Source organism: Limanda limanda, chromosome 14 (genome assembly GCF_963576545.1).
Source record: "Limanda limanda chromosome 14, fLimLim1.1, whole genome shotgun sequence".
Lineage (NCBI taxonomy): Eukaryota > Metazoa > Chordata > Actinopteri > Pleuronectiformes > Pleuronectidae > Limanda > Limanda limanda.
Genome location: NC_083649.1, coordinates 18,768,628 through 18,784,456, shown reverse-complemented (window position 1 = coordinate 18,784,456; position 15,829 = coordinate 18,768,628). Strand labels below are relative to the sequence as shown.

Here is a 15,829-nt window from a genome sequence, read left to right as displayed (position 1 = left end):
ATTTGATTGATTGATTGATTTTTAAATAAAGGAAAAAAGACAAAAGATTTTTCTTCATTCAGCAAAAACAAATTCAGCTAAGCTAAGTGCTAATGAGAAAGTGGAATGTATTGTTGTAAGGTTGAGGTGTGGACACTCCACCAGAATGACAAGAAAAAAGAGCATAGGGGTTTAAACCGTCTGTATTTTTGTATTAATAATACACAATTTTATCAAAGGAAAAAGTGAATATGAGCATTAAATGTATGATGGTGTGATCAGAATATCAGAAAATGTGTGTTATAAAAGTCAAGAGTGCCGGGTTTCATCATCACATAGTTCATCAAAAGAAATTTTCAACCTTGTTACTGTACAGTATTCACATGATGATATTAAAATAAAATGAATTTGAACAAAATCATCCATGTGCCCTGAAAGTGGGGCTGTCATTGATTCTGAGAAATAAATAAAGTAATAATTTATGAGTAAATCAGCATCTCATCAAGAGAACATGGATTGAAAAGAATAATAATGAACGGCTGTAATTTACATTAAGAAAATTACCCACACACAAATCAAACAGTCGACATGTTTATTCAACATGTAACAAAAACAATTAGCATAAAGGTTTGACATGCAGGTTATTCATATCTGCAGGGTTTCCAACTAGAACAGATTGTAGACGTAGACCAACATATTTTGATGTGATTAGAGAGCTTGTAAAACTCCATCGTGTATTTTGAGACTCAATATCATGAAAAGTAGGTTATTAAGTTTCACTGTGTGAGACTCATGCAAGAGTCCACACTGCATTAATTATACTGTATTCTGTTGAGTCTGGTAACACTGTACAATATTTATCATCGCTGCTTCACATGAGGAAGAGTGTCATCTCTATTTTCTATCTTTTCTGAAGATCTCATTCCTGCACGAGTTGCATCCTCTCAAGGAATTTTCCCAACGTGAGGTGGAACAACCTTTTCACTGCGATTATGTGTAACCTTGCCTGGGAAAGGCTAGTTTGTGACTCATGACATTTGGCTAATTGCAACATTCAAATGGTGACAGCGTTTTACGTGTAGCCCACCTGAGATCGCCGGTCCCACTTGGCTACCCCAAGGCTAAAAGCTAAAGGCCAGTCGTCTCTTGGCCTTTAGCTTCCCGTGTGACCAATTTATTTTCATCTTTTTTTTCACCCTAATGGTTCATTTGCTTCCTTTATGTTGCCACTTGACATTGGGCCACTGATATGAAGCAGCAAGGCCTCCTTCAGAGATCTCTTATAGATCTCATATCGATAAATACAGAAAGTATACATTTACATGCCAGTGTTAATTCAATTATATTTGTTTAATACGTAAAGCGCCAACGTTATCTTTCGTTACTGTACATATAGTGAGAAGAGACAAATGGGGAAGAAAGTAGAGATTAGAGTAAGAGAGGGGAGATAAGAGAAAGGGGAAGGGCTAATAATAAATTAATCAAAAGAGAGAGAGATAGATTACGAAAAGTTGTTTAACTCTGTTAAACTGATAATGAACTTAAAATAATAGAAGTGATACTTATAGATAGGGATAGATATATCTATAGATGTTATTAATGATAGTACCACAATAATACAATAGTGAAATGATATATTTAATAGAGTAATACAATATGGGTCCTGTGGCTCTAGCTCTAGAGGGAGAGAGTGAGCACAAACTCTGGGAGAGATTGATGTTTAATTATTTTGTTATTAATCACATTAATGTGTAACTCTGCTGAAGGTAAGACTCAGTCTCAAGGTTTTGCCAGAGATAACTGCTGCCGCCTAGAATCCTGGAACCAAAACCATCTGAAGTCGGAAAACTCCCCGAGAGAGAACGTGTGTATAGTTTAGCTTTGGTGGTTATGACAGCCCGTCTCTGCTCTGTCGCCCAAATAGTTTTCAACAGTTTTCCCAAACACTTTGTTTGCTGATATTATCATGGGACTCTCACCAAGTCACTTCAACATCCCACCAGCCAATCACAGAGCAATCCCCGAGTAAAACGACAGCGTCGGCATTTAGCATCCAGCTGTTAGGTTACACGAGAATCTATTCAAATTCAAATGAATCTCAAGACAACAGCAGACTCCTGTCAGCCGTATTTCCCCCCTTCACTCTTTGCTGGGCTTATTCTTTTAACTTGAAATGCAGATTTACTTTTGACAAATCTTAAAATCTTTGTTTTTCAGTGTGTATGAAACTCTTACTTGACTGACAGCTCTGAATGTCGCCCCGTCTCTCCTGATGTCAGACAAAGCCTTGGCATCATCCTCCTTTGCCTTAAGTACAGCTTTTGATGTAATGGCGCCCCCCCCCCCCTCTCATCTGCCACAGTCTGATTCCTCTCTCTGCATCATGAGACGCCTCCTCCCCTGGTTCCTCCGTCAACTTTTATTGTGACATATAGTGATATATCTCAATGAAGAAATAAAAACAGGATTTATCGCCGATGCGGGACCTCAGCACCAGATTCATCCACCTTCCTCACCAAAGTCTTGCTTTAAGAGAAACTAATCTTCCTCAAACACAACAGTGATAAATTTCAAATCGTAAATTTGCAGTCCAATTACTCCACTCTCACTCTCCACTCATAACTTCTCATCAACACTAGTGTCACCTCTTCCCCCAACCATCAACTGCGGCGCCCTCCTTGCCTCCAAGTATGTCAATGACACAGAAAAAAAGGAACAACGGCCTCTCAGAGCAGAGAAATGCTGCCTATCTCTGACACCACCTGTGTAACTCACTGCCGCGAAGCTAATCAATGTCTTCATCACCTCCAGACTCCGTTCCGGCACCACTGCCTCCTGCACGCCCTCAATAAAACCTCATCAAGTTGAAAATCCTGTTGCCTGTGTACGTGTTCAAAAGGCCACCGTGCGCCAGTTTTCCTTCCCGCAGTGAATGCAGGATAATTTTTGTTTGGATTATCTTAAGATTCAACATTTGGTGTTTGATCGTCGGAGAAAAACGTCTCCACAGATCTGCCCCCTTATAAAGAGTTATTCAGGGATGACAGCCGTCAGTTTCGCCTTTTCTGTCAGCTGCTCTGAAATCCCGCCACATTTGCCCTATCTGTCATGGCCGGCTCTTTGTCAACAGATTGCACAGAATCTGCTGGATAAACACAGCAAAATTGAAAATGAAACTTGGCAGCTTTCACACACACCCAAACAGACACTCGCACATGTGCATGCACACACACACATGCTCGCTCAGTATCTTAGAAACCAGGGCAAACACTTTTGAATAACCTACTGTAGACAGTTGTCCTTGAAAAGGGGAGAAGAAAAAAAGGAATAGATGTGGTTGAAGGCAGCCACTCATATGGTTTTCTGCAAAAGAAAATAAAACACAACTGAACCTTATTCAGAATTCTATAAGTGTACTTATTGGAATAATTCATTAAGAGAGTGTGATCACATGAACGACTCTGTAAACAAGAAGTAAAATCATTACATAGCACATATTCCAGTTTCTATTTCATTAATGATCATGCACGTTCCAGTTTTTCTACATATTCCATATAATCCTCGGTGGCAATAATGAAGAGGTTGATATTTTTAGGTATAGATAAATATTGATTTGATTAAACAGCAATCATTGGTCAGTGATGTTGATCAGAGTGGACGTATCCTTCCACAGCTCCGTTAAAAATATTCACCTACCTACCACTTAGCCGCCCCAGTCACATCAGGTGAGCTTGAAGTGATAATTGCATGAAAAAAAACACAGTAGATGACCGATCCAAAGCTGTTGACAGCTGTGTAACTGTGAAAAGAGGTCAGCCACAAGTGGGACACACGTCACATGGTCCCACAGGGTTTATTGAAAGAAGCTGTTATGTTGTTACCTGCTGCACTGGAATAGGCAGAACTCATAAATGCGACAATTACGCGAGAAAGGTACATTTGATTCTCCTCACAGAGAACATTGTTCACGTTTTCTGTTATTATGTTGCCTGTCCGAGTGTTAAGTGCTTCCGTCTCTCATTGTGACTATAAAACACTACAATAGGGTTGTTGTTTTAGGGAATTTTCACGCAAGTCCAGACTCAAGTGTGAACCAAGGTTATTTTCTTTGTTCCCATAGGTTCTGGTTAGGTTTGGTTTCACTTAATGAGTGGACTAAAGACATCTTAACTTGCATAAGTCCTGTCTTCATGACCTACATAGGCTGTGTCAACCTATACTTGGTTGGTTTGTAGATAGGCATGGGACTGACGTGACCATGTTGTCAATTTGGCAGCTAGTCTTACCATTGGAATGAAGGTGCACTGAGGCTGTTGCTTTTCCTAAAAAATAAAGGTTCATAGTGTAGAATTTAGTGAAATCTAGAAGTGAAGTAGCATGTTGCAGCTGAACGGATGGTTACCCTGCCTGAGTTCGGTGATGGGGGGGGGTGTGTGTAGGCATGGAGGTGGCTGGGAGAGCACCTCCACCTGTGGCAGGGGATCGATCAGTGCAGCTGAGGGCTGTTAGCTGATTTATCCTCATGTTCAGAAGCAGAGCAGCCAGAGAGACGCATGAGGGACACAAGGAGGAACAAAGAGAGAGAGACAAGAGACTCATGAGAGACAGAGCTGAGCTGCAAAGCTGCCACGACACTTTGAGTTGAATTGGTGAAATGTATGTTTGTTCAGTTTGAGAATGAAATATGCTGAAACCCGAGTGGTTTGTATCTGGTTGCTATGGTAAGACCCCGGTGGCATCGACATGTGCCGCAATCACTTTCACCTCAACTTACACAATGAACCTTTAAATTTGAAAGACTTTGACATGATGCACAATTTGTTTAAATATATTTGAATGAAAAGCTTGTTGGAGGTTAAGCCTGCAAGCAACCCTGCAAGCCTCATTCAGTTTGATCTGGACAGAGACCACCTCTTTTGATTGGGTTCAATTTCTGTCCCTTGGTTTGGACTGTGGTCTTCAGCGGGTTTTACACCTTTGGTTTGCATTAAACTGAAAAGTCAGAAGGTCTGGACCAAAGGAGGTGGCTATGAAAGGACCCTCAGTTATACAGTAAAATAAGCGAGACCATTTCAGATAATGATGGTGGCTCGGGAATTGCTTAGAATCCTACATCATATTTCTTCCCAATGTTCTTTCCCCACAAAGTTGTCCTCTCCATTCTGCTCATGTAAAAGTCCTGTACGCACAAGGACCAAACTGGCACTCCACAGAGAAGTGCTATCCCACAAGGTGAAGGGGCTATCCTTGATACCTTTGATCCTCTTATTCTTGGCAGTATGTCTCCCTGAAAGGCAAAAGTAATGGAGTTGGAAAACAGCCAGGCAGGGAGTTTAATTGTTGTCTGGGTTGAGTGGGGCTCTGAAAGACTTTAATTATTATGATTATGGCTGTGGCTCCGAGTCCTGTACTGGTCAGTGCAGCTGCGGAAACGGGCCATAAATCTGGAGATTGCATTTACAGATTTAATTTAAAACACTGACAGATTTAGAAGATTTAGAAGGTAAACCATCAATAATCGATCCCCTTCATTCTCATGCATTAGTTTATCAAAGATTTTTTGATGATGAAAGCTTGGAAGACAAATGTTTTTCTATTAAAAATTATCAACAAATATTAAACAATATTAGTATTAAGTTGAAGAGTATGCTGTCTGGAGTTGTTTCTGGCAACCTGGTGATTTTCCATAAGAAATAAATCTTTTAACTGTTTTTGATCTCCTCCAAATCCTGATGAAAGTGTTTGGCTTTCAAGCTATTGTAGCACATTTAAAGTGTTTTAAATCACATTTGTTGATATTAAGATCAAACAGCAAATCAGTAAATGTACAATGGTTAGGGTAAGGGGATAAGAGTTAGAGGGTTTAGGGGTTCGGATAAGGGGTTTTGAGTGGTTGGGTTTAGAGTTAAGGGGTAAGTATTAGATGGCTAGAGTTGGGGGCTAGGGTTAGGGGGTTAGAATTAAGGGCTCGGGATAGGTGTGAGGGTTAGAATTAGGGACTAATGGCTAATTCTAGGATCTCAGATGATGAACAAAGTCATATTTTCCAAAGCAGATTTTTTGGGAATCATGCAACCTGAATGAGATCTCAGTGTTGCAGTAGTAGTATTAGTAATAAGATAGCTTTTTTGTTCTGGTAGTTAGTCACAGTCACATTTGGTTCATGTCAAAGGTAAAAAAATCTCAAATTAAAGACCACAGAGGTCACAGGACGCCTCATCTCGATAATCACTGCTTAGTGGAGTTTATTGGGGGTCTACCTTCTTAATAGATCACTATGGATTCTGTGTAATTATACAGTCGTTTGTTGATGATGCATCGCTTACTGTGTGAGTATCAGGAGTCCCTTTAACACAAATACACACACGGTTAAAGACATCTGTGAAAGACTTTCTTCTTTTCAACAGCACGCAGGTGCTCTGTTGATGAAGGTTCCTAAATGAGGTTAATTCAACAGCATGTCTCATCACATCCTCACAGCTTCCTCATCTCCACTTGTCCTCATCTCCACCTCCCAGTCACACAAGTGGATGGGTTTACCCATGGGATGATCTGACGAAGCAAAAAAACCTGGTGACAGCTGGAAATCAGGAACTGACCTAAAAACATGAATGAACAAATTTCTTGGTAGGTGTTTTTAATTATAAATAATGGAGCAAAATGTACAACTTTTTCAATTTAGATCCATAACATTCACAAGAATGTTAAGTTTTGAATTTGATTTGCTCTTTATGCTCAAAACCACCGTAGTTTAATTACAATAATCCCTTTGATGTAACATCTATTAAGATGTTTTTCACATTTCTTCTTTGTTTAGAATACTTTCACATCTTATAACCCAAATCTAATGAATCACATTTCTTGTAGTATATACTTAAAAATGAACAACATTTACACAAAGGGTTAAAACAATGGTTATGATATAATTTTCTGTGCTTTGTGTGCATACATTTTTTTGAAGTTTTCAAGTCTTACACTAAAGATGGGTTTTAAATGACTGTCAGTGTCTTATACTTTTCATAACTTTTTATCATACATTCAGTGAAATTAGGGTCATTTTCAGTTTTCATGGTAAGCTGTGGTCTGTAGTGGTTTTCAATGTGTCTAGTTCTTTGAGGTAAGTCATGTGTTTGTTTGATGTAAAGAGGACATACAGGTTATAGGATACAGAAGAGAGATGAACCGTGATTTGTTTTTAATTAAGGAACAGCAATATTTATTTAAACAGAGAAGTTAAAGTGACATAATTGTTCCATGTACTGTATAACTTGGGAGAGCAGGGCTGGACAATATTACCAACATCTACATCACAATGTACATTTAACTTTCCAACGATAAATAGACAATAATATAGAGATATATCTATGTATATATTTAAATAAGTGCCTGATTAATAAACATGTTCTGGTAATGGCTTAAGTCCGATGTGTCAAGCTCAAGGTTTTACACCTCTGGACCGGACTGAAGACAGACCAGCTGAACTGCTGCTGTGGCTGTTCTCACTTATATCAAACAGGATCCAATTACTGAGAACTGCCTTTAGTGAATTTAAAGCTTGTAAAGTATTCATGCTGAGTAATTCAATAAATACGGTGGATTGTCCAGCCCTGTTCCAGGAGTTATGGCCAGAGGTGGGAACACAGGTTTAGGTGATCGGTGGAGACAAAATGAAAAATGGAACCAGTCCATGAACAGAACTTTTGCAACATCCCAGAGAGGGTGGAACAAAGAAGCCGAGGTGTTGAGTAAAACCTCCTACAGGTGAATCTGCATGCAAAATCTCTCAGTACAAACAACAGATGGTTAAAATCTGAATGAATGCAGCTTGAATGAACACAACCGTATGCACAACCACAATCCACAATTTCCCGTCCCGAAACTGACCCGATGAAAAGACTATAACACAGACTCCGAAGACTGTCTTCCTCCCAACATAAATTTGTTATAATAATGACTTACAATAAAAATCAAGAGATTGTGCTTTCATAACCAAAGTAGAAACAAAGAATACAAAGACGAGATGTACATCACTTATAAAACATTGACACCGCTCTATAAAATCTGAATTTTGAAGCACTTCTGTGGCAGTAAACAATTCCAACGATTTACAAGATGGCTGGTAATGACTGAATATCAACTACAGTAAAATAAGACACGAACGAGCAAAGATCATGTGGACCGCGTCAAGCAGTCGCCATGGACGATAGTTTTTTGGAGACACTCACGACAGCCATCGAATGTGCATTCATCTTTACTTTTACTGAGCAGCCAGTGCCCCCCCGCTCCTGGAAGCCGGTCCCCCGAAAAGAGCAGAAAACAACAAACAGTGCATCAGAGTGAAGTCCAAACAGACTTCAACATAAGGGCACCTTTTTTTTCTTTCTTCTTTTTTTCCAACATCTAATGAGAAATTTTAATTAGAAAATGATAGCATGTGTTGTGCAGAGTCCTTCGTATGAAGCAGCTGGAGGATAGTTCTTCTGTGCTCGCGTTGCTTCTTAGCTTTGCAGGAACTGTGGGAAAATAACAGGGTCACGCAATTTAACACACGTATTCGAGGAAGCGGAAGCAATAACACACAGACACAAAAACAACTACATTTAGAGCTTTGATTCCTTATTGCTTATTGCACTCCAATATTGCGTTTAAGGCCATGTCGTGGATAACGGATCATGGTGGCAGCTGATCGGGGAACATGAAAACAACTAGATTTCTTATATATACAATATTCCTACTCACATACAGTCTACTATCATTATTGGCAATACCCATATCATTACAATTGTCACTGCTGCTCTCTTCATTTCTGTCAGACTCTCAACATGGATACTCCTCTCCATTAATTTTAAACACTGTCTTTTCTCATCAATGCTGTTAATATTGTTATTTTGTTGACAGGCTCTACTAGTATGGCATCTAATGCATTTCTATCCGTCCTAGAAGGCTGATTCCTCACATGCAGCTCTCTCTGAGGGTTGAAGGTTTTTACCCTGTTAAAAGTAATTTTTTGGGTAGCTTTATTAATTCTTAAAGGTTGTGGCACCATGTTTAGCCCTTTGAGACAAATAATGATTTGTGAATATGGGCTAATCAAATAAGATTTTGATTGGTTGATTCACCTCTTGATCCTCTCCCACCTGTCCTCCCTGTTTGGTCCTAGAGTCTCCACACGACATGAAGGTGGATGAATTGGGATCATCGGGCTCCCTCAGAGCTGGGCCTGATGGGAAAGAGGGCCGACTGTATAGAAGGATGTCCCCGAATTCTGAGGGAGAGGCGAGAAATAAAACATTTGAATTGGCTAGACGCTTCATTATTTATTGAAAAAGAAAAATTCACAGTTTTCACAGAGGGTGTTAAAATCAACCACTGGTACCTGAGTGCTGTCGGCTTCTGCTACTTCCTTTTCCTCCCGGCGGAGTCTTGTGCTTGTCCTGGTTATCTCTCGGCTCAGCCGTACCCTCCCTCACCCTGTGAGTCCCCGTGCTGCCTCGACGACCCCCGGCATCCCCAGAGCCCATCCGGGGCAGCGTGGCCCCCCTCACTTTGTAGTCGCCGTGGGACATGTGGCTGGGGAAACTCAGAGGCATGCAGGTGTCTGTGGACGACAGCACAGCACAGAGAGACAGATGTACTGTAAGTGTCATCAATAGATACGGAGCAGTAAATCCTCTAATCTCTGTGTAGGTTTAATCTTTACCATCGTTGAAGACGTCTTTGGGCTGGTAGCCCTGCTGACCACACTGGTTCTGTTTATGCCTCCTGGGCCTTTTATGTGTTATTGCGGGACTCATGTTGCTGTCTGTGGACATGGGGCTGCTGGGACGCTGCTGCTGCCGGCCTGAAATCATCACACAGATTTAGCACAATTTTAAATGTTGGGATTGAATAAATGCTACAAATATCAGTTAAGTATAATATATGTTCTACAATAAAGTGTCCTTAGGCATTTTTCAAATGGACAATTAATCACTGGGTTAATTTCGAGGACCTGATAAAAGAGTTCTCCATTATCTTCTTGGGAAAGATATAGAGATATCTGTCTGCTGTCTTATCTGAACTTTGTATTTTTTCCACTGGTTCTCTTTTTGGGCTCAGGTACGTGGTTCTCATCATCGGGATTTAATCTGGGTAATATACTTACAGGGCCACTGTCAATCACAGGTAATGATGACGTCGTAGACTATCTTTCTTTTTTTGCGTCATAAATATTTCAAATTTTGAACTTTAATTTAGTGATTGATCTGAAAACACCAATTTGACTGATTTCAAAAATCTTGTTTTTCAAACCAGTGGTTGACAGTTAATAGAAAACAAAAAAAAACAGATTCCTCATTCTTTCAGTAAAATATAGTTTTTCTTACTTAAAAGCTCATCCCGCCCCCTCTTATCAGCTCTCTCATCAAAACTACAACCCCAAAACACTTAAGACGCACACTGCTTTCTGTGATTCACTCACTCACTTCCAGCTATTGTCTCTGCTTCAGCTGTGTATGTCTTCCTGGCTTAAGACTCCAGTCATACGTAGTGGATTATGGGATAATATGGATTGAGATAGAGGGAAAGACATGTTGCCTAAATAAAATGCATGCCCAAAATGATAAGGCTTAAAGAAACGTAATTGAAGAACCTTGAAACAAAAACTTCAACTAAGTTTACACCCCAAAAAAAGAAAAAGCATGTGCACAAAGAATACCCAGAGTAGACCAAACATTTTTTTTACCTGACTCATCTGGGTATCTACACATGCGCAGGCCTACGATATCCCTTGAAGAGGCTGCAGCCTGGTTGAAGTCCCCGTCTGTGAAGAAGGATCCTTCTGAAGTGCTGACAACACTGGACCTGCCCGATGAGATGTTGTCCTCGGACGCTGAGCCCCAGCTGTTCACCATGGACCCCGTGACGGATTTGTCCAGATCCCCGGTGCTGGAGGCTGGGGTCTGGTCCAGCCCGTGGAAGAGCAGCTTGTGTGGAGAGGGCTGGTGCAGCTGGTGCTTATGCTGCTGCCCGTTGTGGCGCTGGCTGTACCGACTGTCAGCGAGCGCCGCGTCCGCCTCCTCCTCTGCTTCCTCCTCTTCCTCTTCCTCTTCCTGTTCGTCGGCTTCCAAGCAGAGGGGTATGGAGCTATAGGTGTGCGTTGGGGAGAGGTGGCAAGGGTGGCTGCTGGTGTGTTGGCTGGAAAGTGGATACAGAAAAACATCTGTGCATTCCTGACACAACAATTGTTGAATGCAGGGTCAGGAAAATTGAATGTGGTTACCTCAGGTGTTTGTTTCCATTGTGCAGGTCAGTGCTCAGGTCGCCCTGCAGTGATGTGGAAGGTGGGTGACCATAGGACACTTCAGCAGGAGATGACACCGCCCCTCTAACTGGTGGAGTAGGACAGCTTTCTTTTCTTCCCTCTGTGTCAAAACTTACAAGAAAAGGACAACTGACATGAGGGAATGGCTAAAGGAACTAGGGGTGTGTGCATTAGTCACAGCCCATTAGACGTGAAAGTAAATGCCCGGGTCCTCCATCAAAACACAAAGTTCCATTATCGAAAAACGGAAAAAGGTGTTCAATGAGCTTTCTGCACCATCTGCTTTTTTACTGCTGAAGTGAAAGTGACAGAGTGGGTTTCTCTTTGCTTTGCTGTACATTTCATTAAGCACTTTCCGTGACAAATTCCGTAACAAATATTGTATAATTAGTTCGGTTAAAAGTGTTGCTGGTGACAGCAACAACCTGTTTTGACAGACAGTGTTCACGGCGCACATCCAATTAAGCATGTGTGAGTCTAATAACTTTATTGATGTATTTTTTTTCCCCCACTAGTCATTTAACCCTGGTGGGCTGCAGCCTGCTAATGAGCAACATTATTTGCAGAAGTTGTAGTTTGACATGAAACATTCAGCAATGATTTTATTTTATATCATGCACTAGTTCAGCGCTAATGACTACTGCAAGGCTACATCCATACTAATGAGAATAATTGTTAAAAAAACACTGTTTTCAAACTAAAACAATCTCTGACAATACAAGAGTTTGGGCTCAGTGTCAGTTTTAGTCCCTGTCCATCCTAACACGTCTGAATCATGTGAACAGTCACGTACTGTACACCCACTGGACACTGGAATTGCAGACGTGTAAGCAGTTGTATCATTGTGAAATGCTGAATTTAACTGCACAACAGCTGTGAGCAAAGACAACAACGCTGGGTCAGCAACGTTTGTAATTGATTATCCATGTTACATTTCTACACTTGTAGCTGAAGACTAATGCTTGTTGTTTTCTTCTGGAAGGGAAGCATGTGAGGAGCCTGATGATGTTCAGCAATGGCTACATGATGACCAATGTACACGGTCGGCAGCGTTTTCCAAACTCCTCCATTTTAGTGGCTTTAAATCTGTTGACAACAGGCAGATCTTCCGCAGAGTTGATGCACTTTCAAACTCAAATCTAGTAGTGTGGATGTAGCTCTTGCCTGTGCTTGTGTGTGTGTGTGTGTGTGTGTGTGTCTTTTATTCCTCCCCTTACCTCCTCTCCATGGGTAGGCTGTACTCATCACAGTCCCAGGCATTAACAGGAGGTAGAGGAGGAGGAGAAACGGCTTCTCCCCAGCTCACCACATTATGTTTTGGGATCTTTGGTGCCCGCATCCCTTTCTTATGATTCTGACTCCCTGAGAAAGAGACAGAAAAGACAGAGAACAGCTGAGGTGAGCACAGACTCGCGGCTCGCCTCACTAAGGTTCACCGTCGGACAGAGTCTAGCTGCTGGCCTCACCTGAGGTGCTGTTGCTGCCTCTGTCTGAGCTGTGGTGCGAGCCTCCTGTGCTGTGATCACGGCTCTGGCTGTAGGCGATGCTTTTTGGATGGATCATTCCTTCATTTCCTTGCAGGTGTTCTGAAGACGGAGTAGAAAACTCATTTAGAACATCTTTTGGTCACAGGAATACACATTAAACAAATCGATTTGATCCACACTTTACCTTTATTCAGCAAGTTTTGCTCAATCACGTGATACTGCATCTGTGCCACCATCTCCTTTGGTATCGGAGGCGGGTTGGGCGGCTGTTTCCAGCAGGCCATGTCCAGAGGCTCTGCTATAGCGCCACCGGACGATGCTTTACTCTTGATGCTGGCTTGAATAAGCTGCGTGGTGGCGTACGGGATGGGCTCATAGGTGGCTGACGAATCGTCTCCCGGACTCATGTAACTCAAGCTAGAGTTGTTGAAGGTTTTAATCTCATTGAGCTTGTTGGAGAGGTCCACGTCACAGTAAATGGCCGTGTCAGAAGCAAGCTGTTTGTTGTCTGGGTGGTTTCCGTAGTTGGCAATGCAGTCAGCTGCAGAGGGGGTGAAACAAAGCAGCACTTGAAGTTGGAGACCTTCGACATTGCTGGGAGATGTTTGATTTTGATCAGACACACACCCAATATATGTGTCAGATACGATCTATAATGAACCCAGATGGGAACTCGGTGTTGCACTGACCTGGGCGGCTGTATGTTGTCATGTTGCTGTCACTGGTGCCGTTGCCATTATTGCAGCAGTTGATGCTGCAGTCCTTGTGATTGGCACATGCGTTCGGCCAATTGTCTGGCAGCCACATCTGGTTGAGAGGCTCCCCCATGCTGAGGAGGCCAGGTCTGCAACGAGGAAGAGCACAGCGCTGTCAATCAAAACCTGCCGTCCGCCTCATGAATCCCTCATGAAAAGAGTGTGGGGTGGATGCATTCAGGTCATCAGTTTACAGCAGGCAGACACCTCCCCCTAGTGTTTCCACAGCGTCAGTGCATTTCCTCTTTTTTTGTTTGTCTTTATATAACTCAAAGGGACAAAAATATAACTCACCTGCCAGCACTGCACACAGATTCCCCTCTTTGATACGCAACTGCAAAGAGGAAGAGGAGGAAAAGAACATTACACCTTGATGAGCTGTCAAGAAGAGGAAGTGGCAAAGGTAGAGGAACACATGAAAGAGCGTCTGAGCAAAGGTCTGAAGTCTAAAGTTTACACTTACTTCAATACCTATTTCCTTCCATAGGGCAGAGAGTCTGACTGTCTGATTTAATTTATATGAAGACAACACAAACAATTGCCTGCGCCTTTACCCGCTCAGCACGACACCGACACTGATTTAAAGGAAAACACAGCGTTTGAAAAAGTTTCTCATCCGCCACAAGTTAAACATGAAACAAATAATATTCCTCCCGTAGACTGCACTCAACTCTTTGCTTATTAAATCAAATGAACCCAACCTAGTGAGCAGGTGTGAGGCACATCCGAGTTTTTCAACCAACTCCACAATTCATTGCAACAAATACAGGATATATGCTCATGTAAAGGTTAAGTAACATTTCCTAGTTTCTTCTTTCTAATCACTTCCCATTGTAGCTCATATTCTGGTTGATGTTATAATTCAGTCAACCTAAGGTTCTTTGCCAAGTTTCTTCTTATGGAACAATCAATTGTGCTTCCCATGTTTACCTCTACGGAGGTTTTGTTTTCACCCATGTCGGTTCCTTTGTTGATACGTTTTTAAGCAAGATTATGCAAAAACTTGGTGGAAAGATGTGGTATGGGTCCGGGGAGAACTTAAGAATTAAGTTTTGGTAAAGATCCAGATCAGTGAGCAGATTCATGTTTATTTTAAACCTTCTTTAACATCCCTAACTAACCCTAACCCTTGATTAAAAAACCTAACCCTGCGTGTGCGAAATTTGGTGCATCTTGATTGAATTCAAGGGGACTGTTTTGGTCTTGGTGGAGGTAAGTGCTCTACTACGTGCCATTCTTGTTCTTGATGATGTTCTAATTCCAGGAATTGTTTATTTTAATCTTATCTTCTATGTCGAGATGTTTGTAAAAAACTATTTGTATTCTATGTTATGTTCTTTAATCATTGCACAAATGTTTGGCACATCCGTGGTGCTTTCCATATTTATACAATGTAAATGACCGAAAAACCAAATTGCACAAATCGATTCTTCAGAGTGCTTTTAAGAAATGTATTTCATCTAAGGATCTGTGGCGGCCTTTTAATAGGGGGCTCTGGGGCGCCACCCTTTCCAACATCTGGAGAAAACATATAAATTTGTTAAACCTGATTTAATAAGATAATACTAGTTTACTCATACAATGCACCTGGTAGACCATTAGCACCTGTGATCATGTTTTCAAATTTTGTTCTGTTGTTTCTCTCTAAATTTATATACTTCCTGGTGTGGGGCACTGGGCAAAAAATAAATAAATAAAAGTCCTTCAACTTTTGGCAACCACAGCACCTTTTAATTGGTTGTTGCAGACATTCCACAGGACGCATCTGCGCCCCACACACTCCCACCTTCAGTAACAGTGAATAGTATTGATTTATTATAATTTTTTTATCTAATGTGATTGGTCAACCCTAGACGCCGTCTCCGGCACATCTACCGTCACAGAGTTACTTCAGCTGTGAGCTGACCGGCAAAGATATTGCGACTTAAAGTGGAACTGCAGCAAACCCGGTGATTTCATTAGAAAAAAAACACTTTCACAAGGTGTTCACTCGAAGAAAAGGGAGCTGGGTCCCAAAGCCCTTGGTCTAAGCGGGGATGAGCTTAGACCAAGGGCTTCTCCCGTTCTTGTTATAACAAACAGAGTCTACCAACTGGCTGCGGAGTAAGCAATGCTTTTTATTGCTCCCCCTGTTTGCCATTTCAGAGTGTAAGCACAAAGATACTGTTGACAACGACTTCGGGGGCAAGACCTAAAACAGCTGTCCGCAAAATTCAACTGAATGGGTGTTGCCACAGTCATTTAGACAACACAGTGACAACAGGCTTAGCAATGCTCAGCAGCTTGATGAAGACTACAGGATTGTC

The 15,829-nt window shown here is 41.6% G+C and overlaps 1 pseudogene; it reads right to left on the bottom strand.

The window, feature by feature from the left end:
* Nucleotides 1-8,477: 8,477 nt before the first annotated feature.
* Nucleotides 8,478-15,829, bottom strand: part of LOC133018999 (roundabout homolog 1-like) — an 87,639-nt pseudogene continuing 80,287 nt past the window's right edge.